Here is a 21,977-nt window from a genome sequence, read left to right as displayed (position 1 = left end):
CTCTGTGAGGTGAGTGGGGCTGAGAGACTTCAGAGAAGTGTGACTAGCCCAAGGTCACCCAGCAGCTGCATGTGGAGGAGCGGAGACTCAAACCCGGTTCCCCAGATTACGAGTCTGCCGCTCTTAACATCACACTGGCTTTCCATAGATTGGCCACTGGGAGAACAGGATGTTAGAGCAGGTGGGACTTTGGTGTGATCCAGCAGAGCTCTTCTTATGTTGTTATGGATGAGGGTAACTGAGACACAATCCAGATGGGATGCAAGACCTGTCAGTCAGTGGGTCGCCTACTCTTCTGAATGGTATTCAGACTGTTCTAGATGGGCAGGTCTTTCAAACAGAGGATGGTTACTGCATTTTCAGCACTGAAGTGAGCTCTCTGGAGCACAAGCCTGTGCAGTTTGTATGGAGGTCCTGGGCTGCTCAGAGGACAACACACACCCCTCGGCCTTGCTGATATGGTCCAAAGGAAAGCAGAGCAATATGTTTGGCACCAACTTGGATGCAGGAGTTGCAGGAAGGAGGCATACAACATACCATCCAACTGTCTTAGGGACTCCACTCCAGATTTGTGTAGAGCTTCCTCCTTAGCCTTTTCTTTTCCCACAGATGCCTCTCAAGGCAGCAGGCATGGCTCATTCTTCAGGGTTTACTCCCAAAGCCTTTCTCATGAATGAGTATAGCTACAAGGCATATCAGAGATTTCCTTCTCCTAGATGGGCTACCTTCCCAAGTTGCCAAGCCCCATCTGCCCCTCATTTTCCTCTCCAGCACAATGCAGTAACTGCCTTCATGACCATTGGCCCCACTATTGGTCTTGTCCACTCAATCCACCAGAGTCCATCTTCTCATGCAAGGGAAAGAGGGTGGATAATGAGGTCTGAAAAGAAGCTTTCTCCAACACCATCACTGCTGCTGGAAGGGAAGCTGAGGAAAGGGAATAGGACCGGGGAAGCTAGAAATGGTCCATGCCTAGCCCCAATTCAAAATAGTTTTAGAAGTTTGTTATTACTTAACTGAGTTGTATGTATGCACTCAATTCCAGAACTTGACAGCAACACTAGTGGCAATAAGCTGAACCTGTGGGCAGGTTGACTGTGTGGTATATACTGGTATATACCAGTAATAAACATCATATTTAGAAACATAGATAGGTGCCCCCACCAGCACGGGTACATGCAACCACCCAAAAAGTTACAAAGGAAGACAATGCTCCTGCAAGGTCAAAAGAAGTTCATTTCTGATTACCTACAAAAAGTTCGCCTTCTCATATCAGCTCTGCCATAGAACTCCTTTCAATGAGACCTTTTTGTTATATCTCCCAAAATGTTTGCATTTATAAAATCTTTATCCTGAGTGTTCCGCTTGCATAGCAAAAACTGTTATATGAGATTATGGTTATGATATCTGGCTATTGATTTAGCAGGGTATTATCTCAAAGCATTTCTACCTTCCCCTCCTCTCCCGGTCTTTGAGAGACATATCGTTCCCTCTTTAAACAGCTCATCACAGATGTATCACCCGAGGATCTATTTCTGAGTGAGATTTCACACTGAATGAGCATTATCCTTGATAGAATTTTTAATACATAGCTAGCAACTAGGCATTGATCGAGAAGAGTTAAGCTGGGGCTGAAGGCTACATAAATATAAATGTGTCGTAATTGCTTACAATAACTAGTTACAGGCCTCGAAATAAGAGTGGCTATCTCCCAGAATACCTCCTCCTCTGTTTTCTAGCAGTGTTAATAGTCTTATGAAAGAAATATTTCCAGCTATCTTTTCCAGCGCTGAAGCCAAATTTGTTTGGGGGATAAGATGGGGCATGGCAACAAGATGCTATAATCCATCAATCATTAACTGGCATATGGCTCATGGGAGGTTAGCATGGACTACAATCAGAGGCAGAGCAAGGCAGAGCAAGGCGGGTGTGGTGGGTGCAGTGCGCTCTGGGTACCATCCTTACGGGGGTGACATTCTGCTCCCCACCGGCCCACGACCTCCAAGCCTACAGTGGGGCTGCCACCCCCCAGCAAAGCTGCAAAGGAGCTGCTGCAAGGCAATCCGACCCGCTAGCCTTCAGCTGCGCACGGCTTTGCAGCTCCAGATCTCTCAGAACTGCTGCCGCGAGCAGAGGATCCCACCGCCGTCCGTACGGCGCTGTGTCGGCAAACCGCCCATTGGTGCATGTGTGGCACGTAGTAGCAGTGCACATGTGCCATACGTATGGCGCATGCTCCACCGGGCGGTTTGCCCTGCCCCCCGACATCCTGCACCTGGTTAGCCTTCCTTCACCCCTGACTACAATAATTAGTCTCAGCTACTGTAATTTTTTTTTAGAAAACAGGGCTGTTAGCTGAAAGTGGATCAATGAAACTGCAAGTGGCTCCTTTGCCGCTGAATGGAACTTTTAATTCTTTATGATGTCCAGCCAGCCTAAGTTGAATTATGGTAGCATTAGCAGGAGCGCCAACTGGAATAAAATATGGGGGTGAGGCAGGTAAGCCTGACCACACATAATTGATCAGAAGACATTTGAATTGCAACACCCATCAGCTTGGGGGGAGGGTCTGGCCCCTTAAAATATTTTATTGGTAGGGCCAAGAGACCTCAGCCCCTATGAGTTGGCTTACCAAGCCTGATGCTCGCCAGATATTGCAAGACTATCATTCCCATCCTCCCTGACCTTTTGCTATGCTAGTTGAAGCTGGTGAGAATTTAAGCCCAACAAGATCTGGAAGATGCCAGGTTGGGGAAAGCTGAGTTAAGAATGGGCCAAAGTTACAATCTTCTTGCCTTGGGTCCACCTGAGAACATTGGTCCTTGCATTATTATGTACAGAGGAGAGTTGGACATGAAAAGGGACCCATATAGGTAACTAGCTGGTGCAAAATAAATGCAATATGGGCTGAGGGTTTAGCCCTAGTCAAGACCCAGATGGTTGTGTTCTGCACCAGTTGAGGTTTCTGAAACATCTTCAAAGACAGTCCCATATAGAGCCAGGAAATGTAATTAGGGTGTGGATCAGTGTAATGGGATTGGCAGTGCCCAAATAGAGTCACAGCCTGCAAATCACCCTAAATTAATAAAAGACACCCCTTGTCAAGTGTTGCCACCGAATATCATTGCTGAGTCCAGGAGAATCCCCAAGCTGTGAGTTTGGTTTTTCAGAAGGAGCACAACCCCATCCAGAATCAGCTGGAATAGGCAATTACCACAACCAGAGTTCATTGTCTTGCTTCAGTTTGCTCATCCGCATCCATTTCAGAGCTCTTACCAGACACCTGCACAAACTGGAATTAAAGAGATATTCCTCCTTTTCTCACACACAGGAGGGAAAACCTCTTATAAGATGATGCCGTGTACACATGTGTGCATTCTCAAAAAACAAAGAAAGGATGTTTAATGTTTAAGAAGTATTGGTTTCTCCCATATGCAAGCTTAATCGACAGAGCAATCAACTGATTGATTATTACAGTTCATACATTTAATCAATTTAACTGGCCTGCAGCCCCAGTTGGAAAGGGTGTCACCGTTCCTTGCTGTCAGTACCCAAGTTCGTCTGATATCATAGTGGGGTTGGACAGTTTCAGACCCAAGCAGCTGGGTTGCAAAATCACAGTGCAGAGAATCTGTATTTGAGGTTTTACAGAATAAAAAAAAAATCATTCAGTAAAAATGATAATTAAAATGATATGCTGTCATTTGTTTAAACACCATGGACAACCAAAACACTATTTTTCATCTTTTGGTTTTCTCCTCCTCTTTTTTTAAGCAGAGATACAACAATGGACACAACTGCTCATTTTTCAAGGAAGCAGCAATGCTCATTAAAATTCCAGTCTCTTCATTTGGGAATATTGAGTCATGGTACTTTTTTATTCTATTTGGAGTGGTCTTATTTATAGACAGTAATCCAAAAGCAATTTTGATTAGGTGGCAGATGCTGAAGAAGGAAATGATGGGGAAGACAGTGAAGATATATTGTTGACCTTTCTATTGAAAGATGGTGCATACAAAAGCAACAGCCCTGATGCATTCTTGGCAGTTGCTAAAATACATGTAATTCCACAGGCATGTGAAAGCAAAAGTCAAAATGCAGTGTAACGATGGTAAGCGAGTGGATGCTATTTCAGGGTGGGAAAGAGCACCATGCTTCAATAGAGTGTTGAAAAGGATTACTGCAGAATGTGCAAAGCATCCCCACATCTTTATCTTTTGTAGTCTTCATTGTTGGGATCTAAAGTAGTAGCTTTAGTTTTTACTTTCTTGGGTTCCATGATCACTGCAGATGGTGACAGCCATGATTACTGCAGATGGTGACAGCAGTCACGAAATTAAAGACGCCTGCTTCTCAAGAGAAAAGCAATGACAAACCTAGACAGCATCTTAGAAAGCAGAGACATCACCTTGCCAACAAAGGTCTGTATAGTTCAAGCTATGGTTTTCCCAGTAGTGATGTATGGAAGTGAGAGCTGGACCATAAAGAAGGCTGATTGCCAAAGAATTGATGCTTTTGAATTATGGTGCTGGAGGAGACTCTTGAGAGTCCCATGGACTGCAAGAAGATCAAACCTATCCATTCTGAGGAAAATCAGCCCTGAGTGCTCACTGGAAGGACAGATCCTGAAGCTGAGGCTCCAATACTTTGGTCACCTCATGAGAAGGGAAGACTCCCTGGAAAAGACCCTGATGTTGGGAAAGATGGAGGGCACAAGGAGAAGGGGATGACAGAGGATGAGATGGTTGGACAGAGTTCTCAAAGCTACTAACATGAGTTTGGCCAAATTGTGGGAGGTAGTGGAAGACAGGAGTGCCTGGCATGCTCTGGTCCATGGGGTCACAAAGAGTCAGACATGACTACACAACTAAACAACAACAATAACAATAACAAAAGTAGTAGCTATTTTCTGGCACATTGTAGGAAAGCAGATTTATAATGTCCCACATCCTTGTCGTATCCAGCATGGATTACTGTAATGATTTCAGCAGGAGATTACCTTTGAAAACCACTTTGAAACAGCTACCAGTTCAGCTACTAGTGGTCCAGGCTTAATTTGACCTAAGAAAGACTCTTTCCCAGGTCTTCATCCTGGGAAATGTTTTGAGTGCCATGTACGGTCCTGGAACATGTGCAGTAATGATGCAGAACTGCACACCTGTGGCTAGTGATTTGCCTGGCTTCTTCAAATACTTTGAGGAAGGGTTATAGCTCAATGGTGGAGCCATCTGCTTTGCATGCAGAAGGTCCCAAGTTTAATCCCTGGCATCTCCAGGTAGAGCTGGGAGAGAACCCTGCCTGAAACCCTAGAGAGTCACTGCCAGCCAGTACAGCAGAAAGGACCAATGGTCTGATTTGGTATTAGACACTTTCCTAAATCAGTATAAGATTGCATCACTCTCTGAAGAGCCTCTGAGGTTCCTTTGGTAAGCTCTTTACAGGTGGGGCCTACCCGCAGATATGAGGAACTGTGTAAGTAGATTTATTGCACAAATCCCATTTGAAATGAATTTATATATGTATGTATTAGTTTTATCATAGTTCGCTATATTACATCTACTTTGTAAAGAAAGAAGGTTCTAAAAATAAGGTTGATCTCTTGAGGAACTCCCTTGCGTTTTAACACAGTATGGTTCAGCAAGTGAATTCCGTGTGAATAGGACCCCATATGAGGGCGGCTGTATCACAGCGTGAACCCATTTTCACATGCAAGGCACTTTGACGGGAAATAAGAGTTCTCTGCCGGCAATTATATCTGCAACTATAACATTGATTTTCCAATCCCATGCAAAGTTAACAATTTTCACCCACCCACCTCCCCAAAAATGACAAGCGTAAGACGAGCAGTCGACTCTGATGAGGATTTGTTCCCTGCCTCATAAAACCAGACCTCTTCACAGCTCAGGATTACAGACTCCAAAGGACTGGCAGAAGAATATCCTCTCCTTTTAAATCTTCAGTTAGCAGCCTCCAAAGCAGGGTTGAAAATAAGCAGGATGTAACTAGGCCATTAACTAAGCTGATGAAATCATATCTCTCTCTCTCTCTCTCTCTCTCACACACACACACACACACATATTAATATCTCCTCCTGTTCCATCCACTTTCCTATTTCCCCCTCTCACATGGGCACACAAACACATGTATTGAAATGTTACCAAAGCAAGTCAGTGTCTTATCAACAGCAGTTAGACCTCAAGGCTGGGTTTGTTTTGGATGGGGCATTTTTCCTCAGTACTGTTTTCAAGAAGATCTCAGGAGCTTACTGTTGCAGGCAACTCTCACTGGTGAAGAAAGCAGCAAGGAAGGTGAGGCAAGTGGTCAGGGTCAATATTTTCACACAAGGCAGCTTTATGAGTGTATTAGCCCTTCAGGAGTTCCTCACCCAACTCAAGGGGGCAGTGGGTCATTGTCTCCAGAAAACAAGTCAATGCCTTGTTTTGCTAAAGGTAGAAGTGTAATTCTGGGCTTTTTACCAGAGCCAGTGGGTGATGCTATGAGTGACCATTGGGTTGTTCCATCAGTTTTTAAAAGTACGTGAGTATTTTCTTACAGTATGTTGTTTTCACGTAATGTTTTTACCTTAAGGATAAAATATTCATATCAACTCAATACTGACAGCTCAGTTGGTTAGAGTGTGGTGCTGATAATGTCAAGGTTGCTGGTTTGATCCCCATGTGGGACAGCTGCATATTCCTGCATTGCAGGGGGTGAGACTAGATGATCCTCAGGGTCCCTTCCAACTCTACAATTCTATGAGTCTATCATTCATACATTAGACATAGGCATTCCTGGATATGTACCAGCAACAGGGAGCTGCATCCAGTCCAGGCTCATTTATTAGCATGCCTTTATTGTTTGAGGTTTGCAAACACATGTTTGTCACATTCAGCATTTAAATGTTAAATTGTCAGATTTCAGGGAATCCGATTCTCCCCCCATGGCAGGCTGCCATTAATAGATAGACAAGATGCTCTTACCAAGTCTTTTATTCAATATTCAGAGAGAGGCTTAGAAATGCTACCTCTTTGAGTAATGGTGTTGCTCCGAGTAAGCTCCACCTCTTCTCTTCTCAGTTGTCAACACCACCACCACCCTTAGGTGGCTGCTTAAGGCCAATTGCCTCTTAGCTCTTTGCTCTTCCACTTTCACTGCTCACCGGGTTCTGGGAGAAGGGGGGTCTGGAATGCTTTCTATTGATAACGTGTCAGCCAGCTGCTCCAGCTCTGCTTCTCCCCCCCTCCTCTTCTCCCATTATCTCCCACCTTTGCCCCTCTTCTGTCTCTGAGCCGTGACCTTCTGCAAACCACTGTTGTAAATCTATACTGTCTTCCTCTTCTCTGGAAGTTTCAGGAGGGGTGGTGGTCTCCTCCATCCTCCTCAGTCCAGTCCCTGACATTATTGAATTGGAGCCTCAGCTTCAGGATCTGTCCTTCCAGTGAGCACTCAGGGCTGATTTCCTTCAGAATGGATAGGTTTGATCTTCTTGCAATCCATGGGACTCTCAAGAGTCGCCTCCAGCACCATAATTCAAAAGCATCAGTTCTTCACCGATCAGCCTTCTTTATGGTGTCTCTGCTATTTTTAATGTCCCTGACATTAAGATGTGTTAAAACCTGTCCTATGCATGTTGGTCCTTAGTTTCAGACATGGACAAGACCCTCAAGAAATATTTATGTGAATGGTTCACGGGAGTGTGAGAAGCAGCATTCCAATTTGACTCCAGTAGAGTTGGTCCCCAAACCAGCTATTACTGGCGCCATATGCTCTTGCCTCCATGGTCTGAATATTGGCTACTTAGCTTCTGTTCCAAAGCTAAGCTGTTTCCACTTGGTTAGCAAGCTGTGGCTGCTCCCACTCTATGAAGGCCCTGCTGCTTCTTGGGAGTTTGAGCATTTATACTTTGTGTGATGTGATTTTAATAGTATTGATATTTCTTACCGCCAGGCTTGTAAGTGTGAAGATATTAGTGTCAAAATGCTAGGTGTCATGGTTTTAGATGCAGTGTGTTATACAGATCCCAGAAATAGCAGATGATGCTCAGTCAGTAAAGTGATGTCTGTTTGCTACAGGAGTGCTGATATAAACCTTTCATCGTACCTCCTGAGGATTAAATATCCCCTCTAAAAATATATACCTATGTCATGTGCATTTCACACAGCAGAAAAGATAACAAATGCAGCAATAGCCCACAGGAAGAAAACACCAAGGATTTTCCTGTCTGGGTAAATATGTAATTACAGAGCTATTTCTAGCCACATTAAAAATTCCACTGGACTTAAAGTCATTCCTTACTTCTTTGCAATATTTCTTCCTTCAGAATTCTGATTATAAAGCTGAGTCCCAGCAGAATTAAAGAAAAATGACTATAAGTCCTCTTTCCTTCTTTCTTTTTAAAAAATGCAATTCTGAATTCAGTCTCAGTTGGAGTTATATTCCAAATGCAACCCTTAGAATCCCCTCTGACCTTTGCAGACTATTATACTCTGTTGCTTGGCCTTCAGGTGCTGCCTTGATCTTACTTTTTGGCATACAAAAGAGGAACTTCTCATCATTTGAAGCTGTTCTGTCCAACCAAGGCAAATAGAAAAGCTTTAATAGCCTGTGTCATAAAGTTTGAAATGAAAGATCAATACACTTTTTCCTTTTTTTAAAAAAAAAGGTGCGGTCTAAAATGGCACAATAGGTCTGTGACAGTACAATTTCTAATTTCCCCTCCAAGACAGTCCTTGTAGATTGCTAAAGCCCTATAAGCCCAAACCGCAGGTGTCTGTGTTTCAATTCTAAAAGGATAAGCGGTTGTCACTGAATACATAAGTAACTGGAGAGAGAGAGAAAACAGTAGGAGAGCTTGTCAAAATGTTCCATTTAAGCTCAGCAAATATATCGTTTATTACTCCATTCCATGACAATTTCAACATTGTTAAAGAATCTTGCCCTCTTCTGAGGGGGTGAGGGAGAAAAAGAGAGAGAGAAGCAGAAGATGGTTGTAAAGGAAGGAAGAGTAAATGTTTGCAATGAAGAAAGAATTCAGTGTCTCTAGAAGGATTTAGTGACCTTACATGTCCTCGGCAATTCTAAGATGTTATAAGGGTCATGTTTTAACTGAATCCAAATTGACTTTGAAGCTTGTAACCCATCATTATTGGTATTTTGTTTAAAGTGGAGAGTCATTTTCTGCTAGCAGTGATGTTCAGCTCTCACAATGGTTAGCACTTTGGGTTCATTTCCTAAAAAGTATGCAATTCCACCAAACTGCAGCCTAAACTTTTCTTCCAAAGAATTCTCTCTGTAACTTAACCATTTTTACACCATATGGGAATGCACTCATCTCAGTTTCCAAAATATTTAGTACATTATGAGTGACAGTTCTCATAACCCTCTCAGAACATGACACCCATGAATTTGAATCACTGCATTGACTTCCAGCCACAGTTGCCATTGCATAAGGCTCACATGGCAGCTTGGGGAACGATGGAAGCTCAGTGGTACAGTATCCATTTTGCATGCAGAAGGCCCCAGATTCAATCCCTATCATCTCCAGGTATGGCTGAGATATACCCCTTTGTGAAAACCTGGGGAACCATAGCCAGTTACCATATGCAATATTGGTCTAGAATAGATGGGGAAATGGTCTAACTCAATATAATGCAGCTTCCTAAGGCAAGAAGAGCTCTCCTTAGAGCAGGGGGCAGATTGAATTCAGTTCAGATTGGCTTTTTTATGCTGGTACAGAAGTAGGTTTTTGAGGGCTTGTGGGACACATGAAAGAAAGATGTGGTTTAATGGAAAGCCTCCCTCTTCTCAGAAATGGAACAGATTGTGGGAAGCAGATGTTTCAACTCACTATCTTGGAAGGTAGTGGACGATCATTCCCTAATACAAAATGGCACCAGTGCTGATGAAAACTTGTGCTCTCAAAATATTGGGCCAAACAATTGGTTTTTGTAATGCAGCTACCATATTCTCATAATAAACTAACCAGAACATACCCAAATTAGGAGACTTACTTTCCTTCCTTCCTTCCTTCCTTCCTTCCTTCCTTCCTTCCTTCCTTCTTTCTTGCAGCTGGGGGCAGGAGAAATGGCATCAGGCAGAGGTGCCAATTTGAATAAAATATTGTGGGGGCCCAGGTAAGCCCCACCCCACATAATTGATCACATAACACAATGCACACACACCATTTGAATGGGAATATGGGACGCAAGTGGCGCTATGGGTTAAACCACAGAACCTAGGACTTGCCGATCAGAAGGTCAGCGGTTCGAATCCCCGTGACGGGGTGAGCTCCCGTTGTTCGGTCCCTGCTCCTGCCAACCTAGCAGTTTGAAAGCATGTCAAAGTGCAAGTAGATAAATAGGTACCGCTCTGGCGGCAAGGTAAACGGTGTTTCCGTGCACTGCTCTGGTTTGCCAGAGGCGTCTTAGTCATGCTGGCCACATGACCCGGAAGCTGTACGCTGGCTCCCTCGGCCAATAAAGCAAGATGAGCGCCACAACCCTAGAGTCAGCCACGACTGGACCTAATGGTCGGGGGTCCCTTTACCTTTACCCATCAACTTGGAGGGGTGGTCCCCTCAAATATTTTATTGTGGGGGCTGAAGCCCCTACAGCCCCTAGGAGTTGGCTCCTATGGCATCAGGGTTAGTGATCCCTTTCCTCTCCTTATGAACATATTCAATAATGATTGATTGATTGATTGATTGATTGATTGATTGGGATGTTTGCATCCTGTCTTTCCACACAGCACTTAAGCCAGCTTACAACAATACAGTCCTGGGGAACCTGGGACCTTCCATGTTGTTGGAGTCCAACTCCCATCATCCCTGCTCACTGGCTATGCTAGCTGGGGGTGATGGGAGTTGAAGGCCAACATCTGGAAGGCCAAAGTTTCCCCATCCTTGACTTAAAACCACATAATGACCCGTTTTGCCCTTGGCTACAGCTCATGGTTAGTGGGGAGATAGAGAGAAAGAGAAGTTTTCCAACATTATTCCATTAATAGCCGCATTATAACAATGCCAATTTAGCAGGGAGAAAGCTTAACCATGAGTCCCAGTTTGGATGGCACACTACGCCAAACAGTGACTTACTGCAGCAAAAAAAAAAAAAAAAAGGACCAGGTAGGAGAAGCAAGTCAACAGCAAGCTCCTTGCCAGGAGACTTCATGTTTGCATGGTCTCACTAAGCCAAGGTTTGACTTAGCCTGTGAACCAGCTCAATGCATTTCTAGGGGCTGCAAGCTAGAAGCACCACTCCACCCTCTATCCAGACAAGCTGAAAGCATTAAAATGGTCCAATGATATATTCCAGCTAGCCAAAGGCACTCAAAGAGAGCACCGAGCAGGACCTGCATGTTCTGGCATAGCCTGGAAGAGTTTTGAGGGCCAGAGAGGCCTGGAGGCCTGCATTTGGTCTCTGGGAAAGAGATTCTCCACCCCTGCTCAAAATGCATGAGAGAAAAGGCTGCCTAAGAAGTGGCTGGAGGAAGCAGCAGCCAGTTGTGGTGGTGTTTGCTGGCTTGTATTATTTAAGCATCAAAAAACTGTACATCAACGTTCTTTAAGTGCCTGAGATGTCTGATGTACCATTTGGAAGGGGGGAGTTTGCGGAGGGTGGGGGGAATACTGTAATGAATATTCAAAATGAAGCATGTCAACATCAGGCATCTGATGAAATAGGTGCTTACGTACAAAAGCATATGCCACAATATGCGTCTTAGTCTCTGATGTGCCACAGGACATTTTGCTTTTAATTAAATTTAGCTCCTTCCAATAGAACAAATCTGGATTGAAAATCTTCCTAGAATTCTATCTGCTTTGCACTTAACATTCTTATGTGCTTTCACTGGATACGCAAACACAGTAGCATGGATCACACAGCCAAAGACCAGAAGAAAACTATCAGGGTGTCTCATAAGAATCCACGAGAGTTATGAGAGTGACCCCAGTAAGCCTGCAACATTTAGCTGATGGTTGACTAGAGTGTTCAATTTTTTAAAAAATCTATTTAAAACATGTCTCTAATTAAATCTGCAACATTTCTAAAACAATTAATATTTAAATATAAATGCATATACCAAATGCCTGTATTGAGGGCATCACCTTACAAGAGCCATTTCTTTATTTGTGTGAGAAAAAGGAGAGGGTGCTTCTTCTCAGATGGTGTACCTAACCAAAGATATGCTGATTTTACTGACTGATCATACAATTTTTCAATCAACTCAGATTTCATATGTGTTTGCAGGGAAGAAGAGGGAACAATTAATTACAGGAATTCATTTGTGGGCCTAAATGGGAGGGGAATTGATTTGGAAGAGAATCTGGGCTAGTCATTGGAAGATCACAAGCAGAGTATATGTCCTCTGTGTTGTTGTTAGCATCTTCTATCCTCCATGAGTTTGTCTAACCCTTTTCTAAAAAACCATCTAAGCTAATGACATTCTCTCCAGGTAACTGCTATGGTCAGCATGGCCAGCCAACTGCACAGATGGCATAGGTTAGGCATACCGTTTGCCATGTGGATTGGTGGCACCCCATCCATCAAGACTGATTGTCAAATTCACAGCCTTATAGAAACCAAAGGTTATGCAAGGCTAAAGCATCCCACACATCCCAGACTGCAGGCATCAGTAACTGCAAAACCATGTTCCTGATGTCTACTGTAAGATCCATCTGGATGAGATCTAGGAAGGCTCCATCAAGGAAATTTCTGGGCATTTGAAGAGGGATGGAGAGCCTGTGGCATGCACAGATGTTGTTCGACTCCTATCAACCTCAGACAGCATGGCCAGTCCAATAATATCTGGAGAGCCATGTCTTCCCCATCCCTTTGTTGAATAGTTTGTTTAAAGGTAGGGTCCATTATTGTTCCACAGGGTGTGTACCACTTTAAGGGCCAGGGTGCATATCCTGACCTAGTTTTTGCAGCTGTGTGGGGTGTAACAGGTGCTGATAGGCCCCTGTGATTAGCTGTGTCAGCAATCATGTTTGCTATATAATGTGCTTTACTCTGTACCGTACCCCCCTGGTGGATGGGTGGGTGATGATTGTAGACACTATGTAAGTTGTATGTTTGAGGAGTTTTTGTTATTAAACCTTGCAAAGATCTCTTTGCACCTCTTCAGTGATTCCATCTATGTGGTCTACTCTGCACGGACTCTGTGGCATGTTAGAAATGCCCAATACCCTTAACTAGAAAGGCAGATAGAAGGAGGAGGCTAGAACAAGATAAAAAAAGTAGACAAGGAGATATGCACAATGACCCTAGGAACTATATCATTCATGTGTAGACTCTGGAGCAGATTCACAAAATTCAGCCAGGAACAAAGATGGAGACACTCCAGAACTCTAACCCCAAGCATCCAAGCATTCTGTTTTTCCTTATTCACCTCATGCTATTAAATGTCTGTATAACCTAACATTTGTGAGACATGAGCGGCTGGATATAGTTCAGAGGGAAGGACTTGTTATGCAGGGACATGACTCCCAGGCTGCAGAAGGAACTATCAGAGGCTCATCCTGCTACAGCATTCATGAGCTTCTCAAGTTTGATTAAAACTCTCAGGCCAAGTTGTTTGATCACAATCTGGTGTTTTACTGCTATTTCTTTGTAGTGGTTTTGTTTTAAATTTTATCCTGTATTGGAACATGTTGCGTTGTATCTTGTTTTTTATGTTTCTAGACTGTTGTGCAAAACTGCCCTGGGTTTACAATGTAATGAATTGAGAGAGAGAGAGAGAGAGAGAGAGAGAGAGAGAGAGAGAATAAAGCTCCCCCACACACACACACAGAGAGAGAGAGAGAGAGAGAGAGAGAGAGAGAGAGTTGATTGATAATCAACTGATAATTGACTGATAATCTAATCCTGAGAATCTCTTCTGAGAGATGTTTTGCTTTGGGGCTTCCCATAGGCATATGGTTGGACACAGTGTGAACAGAATGAATTTGATCACAGGTAGGCAAACTAAGGCCCGGGGGCCAGATCCGGCCCAACTGTCTTCTAAATCCGGCCTGCGGATGGTGCGGGAATCAGCGTGTTTTTTCATGAGTAGAATGTGTCCTTTTATTTAAAATGCATCTCTGGGTTATTTGTGGGGTATAGGAATTCGTTCATTATTATTTTTTTCCAAAATATAGTCTGCCCCCCCCCCACAAGGTCTGAGGGACAGTGGACCGGACCCCTGCTGAAAAAGTTTGCTGACCCCTGAATTAGATAAACCTTTGGTCTGATCAAGCAGGGTCTTAAATATTTATGTCATCTTACCTGGTTATCTGAGCAAAGCACTTTCTCAAATATTGATGTGCTTGTCCATTGAGAACTCTAGTTCAGGTTCTCCTAAGTATTCCATCAGCTGCAGATATACATCTTGTTGTGGCCAGTGGATGCTAGTACCCACTGGGTCTGATAGGGTGGAAGGCAAGAAGACAGACGGGGGTGGAGCCAGAGCCAATGACAGAGAGAGCCACATTCTGACTGGTTGCACATAAAGATACAAGCAGGTGAGGGTGAGGAAGAACAGGTTGGTAAGGCAGTGCCCTGTTTGCCCTAATAGATCAGCTTCCACTGGTTGTGACCTTCAACCTTTGGAATCCCCTTGCCAACCTTAACATCTGCCAACCTTAATTGTGTTTCAGTGCCTTTTAAATACTTATTTTGGTGTCTTTTTCAACACAAATTTGCTGATTTACAAAACTTATATTAATAGTTTTTTATACTTTTCTGCAATTTGTTTTTAATATTCTAAGTTGTTTAACATGTAATATCTTAATATTTTCTGTAAGCCGCCCTGGCATTTGAGAATAACAGGTGTCATATAAACATATGAAAGAAAGAAAGAAAGAAAGAAAGAAAGAAAGAAAGAAAGAAAGAAAGATTATCATTGCATCCAAACAGCATACTCAGCTCAAGATGTCATTATTCTTATTTTAATTAAATAGAAATAGATAATGTAATCTGTTGGGTGTCAATGCAGAAACTGGTAGGAAAGCCCTCCTAATGCAATGGAACTGTATAACGCTATGAATTTAATAATAATTCTAGGTTGATGGGTGGAGTGTGTTTTTACTAAATGCTTGTATTTTGTGCCTTGAAAGCCTTGTAAATCTTTTGTGTGTGTTATTAGGCAGGCAGTGCTCTAACCTTAAATAGTATTTTCGTTTCTCCTAAAGGAATATTTGTCCTTGCACAGGAGAACTTCAGCCTGATAGAGCTATCACCTGTCTACTCTATTTCCTGGCAGGTTTTTGCAAATGCTGCATTTTGTGTCAATGTGAAGGTGACATTCAGTGTCAGGTGTTTGAGGTGGAGGAGAGATTAAAGCTTGATAAACAGAGAAAAATTAATCCTTTCAATGTGAATGTCAGCGAGAGTAACTCCCACGTTGCTCCCACCATATAGTTTATGCCAAGAAGAGAGATCCTTAGAACAAGTGGCCATTGATCAAAACTGTGAGGGGTCCATTCTAGACAAAATCAAATGAGCAAATGTTTGCATTTCATCTTCTGCCAGTCCTGGTGTTTCTTCCCTTGTCACATCTTTAAGGTGTTCTGATAAACCAGGGGAACACATGATCTAATCAGCTGCAAGGGCTGATATAATATTCCACATGGATTGACTTTCAGTTCCAATATCACTAGCTATATTCCAAGAGCTAGAATTCCCTGTCTTTTAAATTTTAATTATTTTTGCATATTCTAAAAATACTCCTTGCAAAACAAAAACCCTGTATACCACCCCAATATCACCACTAAGAAACAAAGTGGTTAGGCAGCCCATGGAGTAGCCCTGGGATAGTCAGAACATGATGGGAGTTGCTAACCTTCTAGTACATGGGTTGCTAATGTGGTGCCCTCCATAAGTTGCTAATTGCCAGCTGCCACTAGCATGGCTAATGGAAAAGGATGGTAGGAGTTGGAATCCAGCAACAACTGGAGGGCAACACTTTAATTACCCATGTACTAGAAGCTTGGGGGGTTGTCTAGGAATGGATTTGCACTGAAGTTGTTATTCACATCCATCCACAGTGTGCACCCCCAGGGGTGAAGTCAAACCGCTGCATTAGCAGCACCTAAATGACCTCCCTGGAGCTCAAGCCTGGGCAGTGTATATGGTGACAAGAACTTCCTCTCGGCCTCACTGATGTGGTCTGAAGGAAAGCAGATCAATACATTTGGCACCAGTTTGGCTGCAGGAGTTGCTGGAAGAAGGCATACAAGGCACCATCCAACTGTCTTAGGATTTGTCTAGGGTTTAGTCCTTAGTCTTTTCTTCTCCCAAAGATGTCCTGCAGGCCAGTGGAGGTTCAGGATCAGAGTTTTCCTTCTTCTAAATGAGGTCCCTTCCCAGGTTGATGAGCCCCTTCTTCCTCACTTTCATCTACAACACACACAGAAACCCCCTTCTTGACTGTTGGACCCACTATTGGTCTCATCTGCTCAATCCCCCAGAGCCTTCTCCATGCAGCAGAAGTTCCTAAGTCACTGAGGGTTTGAGAGCCATTGCCTGCCTTTACCACATGTAGCCAGCCAGTCGAAGCCATTCCTAGGTTGTGGACACTGTTGCATGGTGGCAGCTTATATGAGCCACTGGTGAGAGCTGAGTGCAGGGTGGGAACCTAAGGTGGAAAAATTATCCCAGAAGGAGAATGACATGTCCCCCACCAGAAGTACTACTACTATTCCCCTAATACCCTGTGCATAGGAAATTACAGCAAAACAGAAACAGGCATGGATCAACTTGCTGCAAAACTATATGTGATGAGGCAGTCAACTGTGTATTTATCCCATTCACATGTGAAATGGGTTGGGAAGCCATACTTTAAGACAAGGTCTTCTGGCCTGAGGCCCTCTTTCCCTCAAGGCTAACCTCCCAGGAGCCAGATGCCACAGCAGTGGGTGGAGGAGACAACTCTTACCTTTGTACAGTAGCCTACAATTCAGGCTTCCTCAATCTCGGCCCTCCAGATGTTTTTGGCCTACAACTCCCATGATCTCTAGCTAGTGGTAAGGGATGATGGGAATTGTAGTCTCAAAACATCTGGAGGGCTGAGGTTGAGGAAGCCTGCTACAGTTCAACCACACTGAGATCAGAGGTTTCTGCATGTACAACAAGAGATGTTATTGCAATTCAAGGACATATGCCAGCCAGGCAAAGGAACTGGAGGAAGGTGTGGAGCAGGATCCATGAGGATGTGCCCTGGGTAAGGTCCTAGGAGTGTGAAAGAGTGAATTGGAGGGTCACAGTGCTTGCACCATGCCAACCTCACTGCTCCCCACCCTCCTGGTATGCTACAGAGACGGCAGTAACAGGAGGTCAGGTGAATTGTGCTGCCCCAGCTTGCCACCCACTACTGGAGGGACTCAGCAAAATTGGGACCATGGGGTTTAGGGATGGGTAATTTCCCCCATGTGTTGCAGTTCTGCTGAACCCCCTTCCTCTTGGTACCATTTGAATCTTTCTTCCCGGGGCGAATGTGAGCTTCAAGGATAAGATGGCATGCGCGCGCACGCGCGCACACACACACACACACACACACACACAGGGTCATTTGCAGGCATATATTATGCAAACCAAATTTAATGCTATGCAACCCGAAGCTAAGGACTAAAGAATTAAGCAGCTACATCTTTCTGCTCATATGCTTTTTAATTCTTTTTCAAAAAAGAAAAAATTACTTTAGCTGCAGCTTTTTGAAATAATAAAGAAAAAAGCCTATGATTCTACTCAGCAGTGACTGAGGCCAAATGACTATTTAAGACCTTTTCAGTCTGTTCACCTTTGGGGGGGGGGAATTAATTATGTGCCAGACATAGCTCATTCTGCAAAATGCAATAGTAATCTTTCCTGCAGAGAAAAGGCTTAGCGGAGATGTTATTGTCTCAGCCAGCCCAAATAGAGGATCCACAATGAATGTTCAGAACAGAGCACTTCTCAAGTTTCAGGCTTTCATCACAGGAGTAACCTTAATGCATGGTTCTGCCCTGCTTTATTCAGGGATAAGGAACCTGTGGTCCTCCAGGTACTATTGGACATAATCTCTCATCAACCTCAGCCAGCATGACCGCTGATCAGGTATTATGGGAGTTGTAGTTCAAGAGCACCTTAAGAGCCACAGGTTCCCTATCCTTGCTCTGGAAATGGAAGGACTAGACTTTTAATAAGGGAAACAATATACCATTGAAAATTATCCTAGGCTTTGTTACCCAACTGAGAAATTGCAGTCTGTTTCACACCTGAGAGGGAAAGCAATCTAGATGGCTCAGTCGGCAGAGCATGAAACTCTTAATGTCAGGGTTGTGGGTTCAAGTTCCACATTGGGCAAAAGATTCCTGCACTGCAGGAGGTTGGACTAGATGAGCCTTGTGGTCCCTTTCAAACCTACATTTCTACGATTCTGTGAATGGCTCCTGTGTTCCTGAGGATGGCTGTGCTCGATGCTTTTCTTCTAGAAAAAGGTGCCAGAACTCACTAGGAAGTTGTTACAGTGAGTGCCCCACTTTTAACCAGTGCTTTTCTTCTAGAAAGAAAAAAAAGATGTCAGTACTGCATACCCGGGGCAGGGGAGCACTGCCTGTGCTTTTACATAACAAACAAAGAGGGGCATTCTAATTTTGTTCAGTGCAACTCACTACATCTACCAGGGCAGAGCCTGCTTCATGACAGATAGAATCTAGCAGGCTCCATCCCTCTGCCCCAGAGGTGTACCTAGGCTCCTTTGCACCTTTGGCAAGGAGCTGTATTAGTGCCTCAGAAGCTGAAACAGACCATGGATCAGAAACTCAGAAAGTTTGTTTTTCATTGCGCTTTTTGCTCCGCCAGTGACTTCCTCTGCAACCATCAGGGTCAGGTCTGCTCTGCCTCCCTTCCTCTGCCACTACCTCCTCTGCTGGCATCTTCACGAAAGCATTTCCAGGGAAAATAAATGCTACATCAGAATAGGTCTATGTGCACATTAGCAGTTTGACACACAGCAAAGTCATTCTCCCCACCTCACCCCCCGTGTTTCAAGCTGTGTTTTCTTGTTGCTCTACACATCAGAAAGGAGGCAAGGATGTATTCTCCCAATGTGCATCACTTGATTTGTTTCCCCACACCTGCAAACCCCCTGAACTCCAAGTCAACAAAGCTGCCATCTGGGCATGTGCAACAGCTGCCTTAAATGAACACACCTCAACTTAACTGCATGTTTTCAAAACAGTTGGAAGCAGGTTTGAGGGGAAAGACATCAAACAGCAATATTTCTCAAGAGGTAAAAGGTAAAGGACCCCTGGATGGCTAAGTCCAGTCGAATTTGACTATGGGGTACGATGCTCATCTCTGCTTTCAGGCCAAGGGAGCCAGCATTTGTCCATGGATAGGTTTCTGGGTTATGTGGCCAGCATGACTAAAACCCCGCTTCTGGTGTAACGGGACACCGTGGTGAGTGTCAGAGCGCACAGAAACACTGTTTACCTTCCTGCCACAGCAGTACCTATTTATCTACTTGCACTGGTGTGCTTTCAAACTGCTAGGCTGGCAGAAGCAACAGGAGCTCACCCCATCACGCAGATTTGAACCACTGACCAATTTGATCAGCAGGCCCAAGAGGCTCAGTGTTTTAGACCACAGCACCACCCACGTCCCATTTCTCAAGAAACTACAGGACACATGTGGATTTTGGCTTATGGTCCTGTGTATGCAGCTTCAGACACCAGCTGTAGCAGCATGCTGGAGCTGGAGTAAACGGTAATGTGTACATAGGCTAGGTCTTTATTTTGGTTCTGATCAAAAGCAAAATAAAGCTGTTTCTGAAGTAGGTTAATCCTTGTGGATAAATTCTGTTTGAGCTAACCAAGAAATGAAAACCCTTCCAGAATTCTGCTAAGCCCCAGTGCTGATGCTGATGAAGACACCGACGGTGCGCAAACAGAGGAATAAACTAGAGACTATCACCTGAATACACAAAACTGCACTTGCTACTCTCTTGAGATGTCCGTTTTCTATGCACATATTTGCCTCGGAAATTTAAGCATGCAGGAAAATTTACAGCCTAGGTTTACAGTGTGGATAAATGCTTGAATGTTTCCAAATCTGGAAAGCCATCATGAGACATTAAATTGACAGGCTCTGTGAGATAATTTTTAAAATAAATAAATACAAATGAATACAAGGAAGTGGATCTGCCAAAGCATTCCCATCAGAATGAGTTAGGTTCAGTACAAAATGTACATTTACACTTGACAGTGAAAGACAGCTTTTATTACCAAGGCTTTCGTGTAGGTAGGTAAAAACATAGCTATATATAATAAATCCAGCACAACATTCAAGACATATCTCGCTGCTGTAATCAAGGTAGAGTGCAGAGAAATGCTATCTTAAAATGAGCCAGCATTATCCCTAATTTAACAGCAAAGTTGGTCAACATGCCTGTACGTTCACACCTGTTTCTCGATTTCTAAGAAGGAAACTGGCTTAGAAACCAGATCCTGTATTTACTGGCAGCGCTTCTATTTTTTATTTTTTAAAAGATATTTATTAAGATTTTCAAAATATTACAAAAGAAAAAAGAAAAAAGAAAAATACAAAATAAAAATAGTTAAAAACAATTCAGTCTTTCAATCACTTATCTTTCATTTGCTTATTTCCCGGACTTCCTCACACCTCCCTTTTCTGTATTCCAATTCAGTTTGTTAGTTCAGCAAATCCCTCCCCTCTTTGTTTATCCTAATCTTCAATCTTAAAGTATTGTAACATTAGATTTTTACCTGTTAATAGTCCATTTTTTCATATTCCCTTATAACATTACAGCTAGAAACCACTTAGTTTCTATCCAACATCATTCTAACATTCATTAATTTTACAATATTTCTGTAAATAGTCTTTAAACTTTTTCCAATCTTCTTCCACCGACTCTTCTCCCTGGTCTCGGATTTTGGGCCTTCTTGGTAACTTCTTGATCTCTAAACAAGGTGTCATTCATCCTCCATCTGAAGGAACCGGTAGGTATTAATTTCATCTCCATTTTCACAGCATTATGGTCGGAGCAAGTTTTAGGGCAAATTTCCACTTTTCGAGTCTTAGGTGCCAGTCCTCTAGTTATCCAAATTTGGTCAATTCTTGTCCATGTCATTTTGGCTTCAGAGAAGAAGGTTCCCTCTCTGCCCAAGGGATTCTTTATTCTCCAAATGTCAATCAAGTCCATATTGTCAGTCATCTCAAAAACGGTTTTTGGTAGTCTGCCATCTTTAGTAACTACCTGTCTCTGTGACTTGTCCATGTTTGTAGATACCACTCCATTCATGTCTCCCATCATGATAATGTTGTAATCCATATAGTCTAACAATGTCTCATGCAACTTCTTAAAAAATTCAGATTTCCCCTCATTTGGTGCATATACTCCTACTATCAAAAATTTTTCTCCTTGTGTTTGGATTTCAATTGCCACATATCTTCCTTGGTCATCTTTAAAAATAAATTTCGGTGATAGGCTCTCTTTCGCGTAAATTACTACTCCTCTCTTTTTAACCTTGTCCAATGAAATAAACTCTTGGCCCAATCTTTTATTAATCAATACTTTCCTATGAAGCCTTATCACATGTGTTTCCTGCAAGCAAATCAAGTCCAATTGTTCCTTTTTCAATAAATGAAAGACTTTTTTCCTTTTCTCCGGGGAGTTAAATCCATGAATATTCCAACTTAATAGTTGCAGGGACATGGTGTATTTATTTTGCTTACTGGCAGCGCTTCTAATTCCAACAGTATATGTTTATGAATGCTTTCTCAATGAGGTTTACTCCATAGTATGCATGCCCAAGATTGCAGCCTAAATGTTGGAGCTGGCTGGATTCACTGCTGAAGGAGAGACACTCTGCACATGCTCAGTTGCTTTAAGAACATGTGGGCTCCAACTACCAGCCCATTTAGTCTGGCAACCACTTCTCACAGTGACCAACCAGACAGCAGCGGAGCAAGCCAATTGGGCACCACGCATGCCCTGTG

Source organism: Podarcis pityusensis, assembly GCF_964106645.2.
Source record: "Podarcis pityusensis genome assembly, chromosome: 6".
Taxonomy (NCBI): domain Eukaryota; kingdom Metazoa; phylum Chordata; class Lepidosauria; order Squamata; family Lacertidae; genus Podarcis; species Podarcis pityusensis.
The sequence above is the reverse complement of the archived record's forward strand: the minus strand, read 5'-3'. Positions refer to the sequence as shown.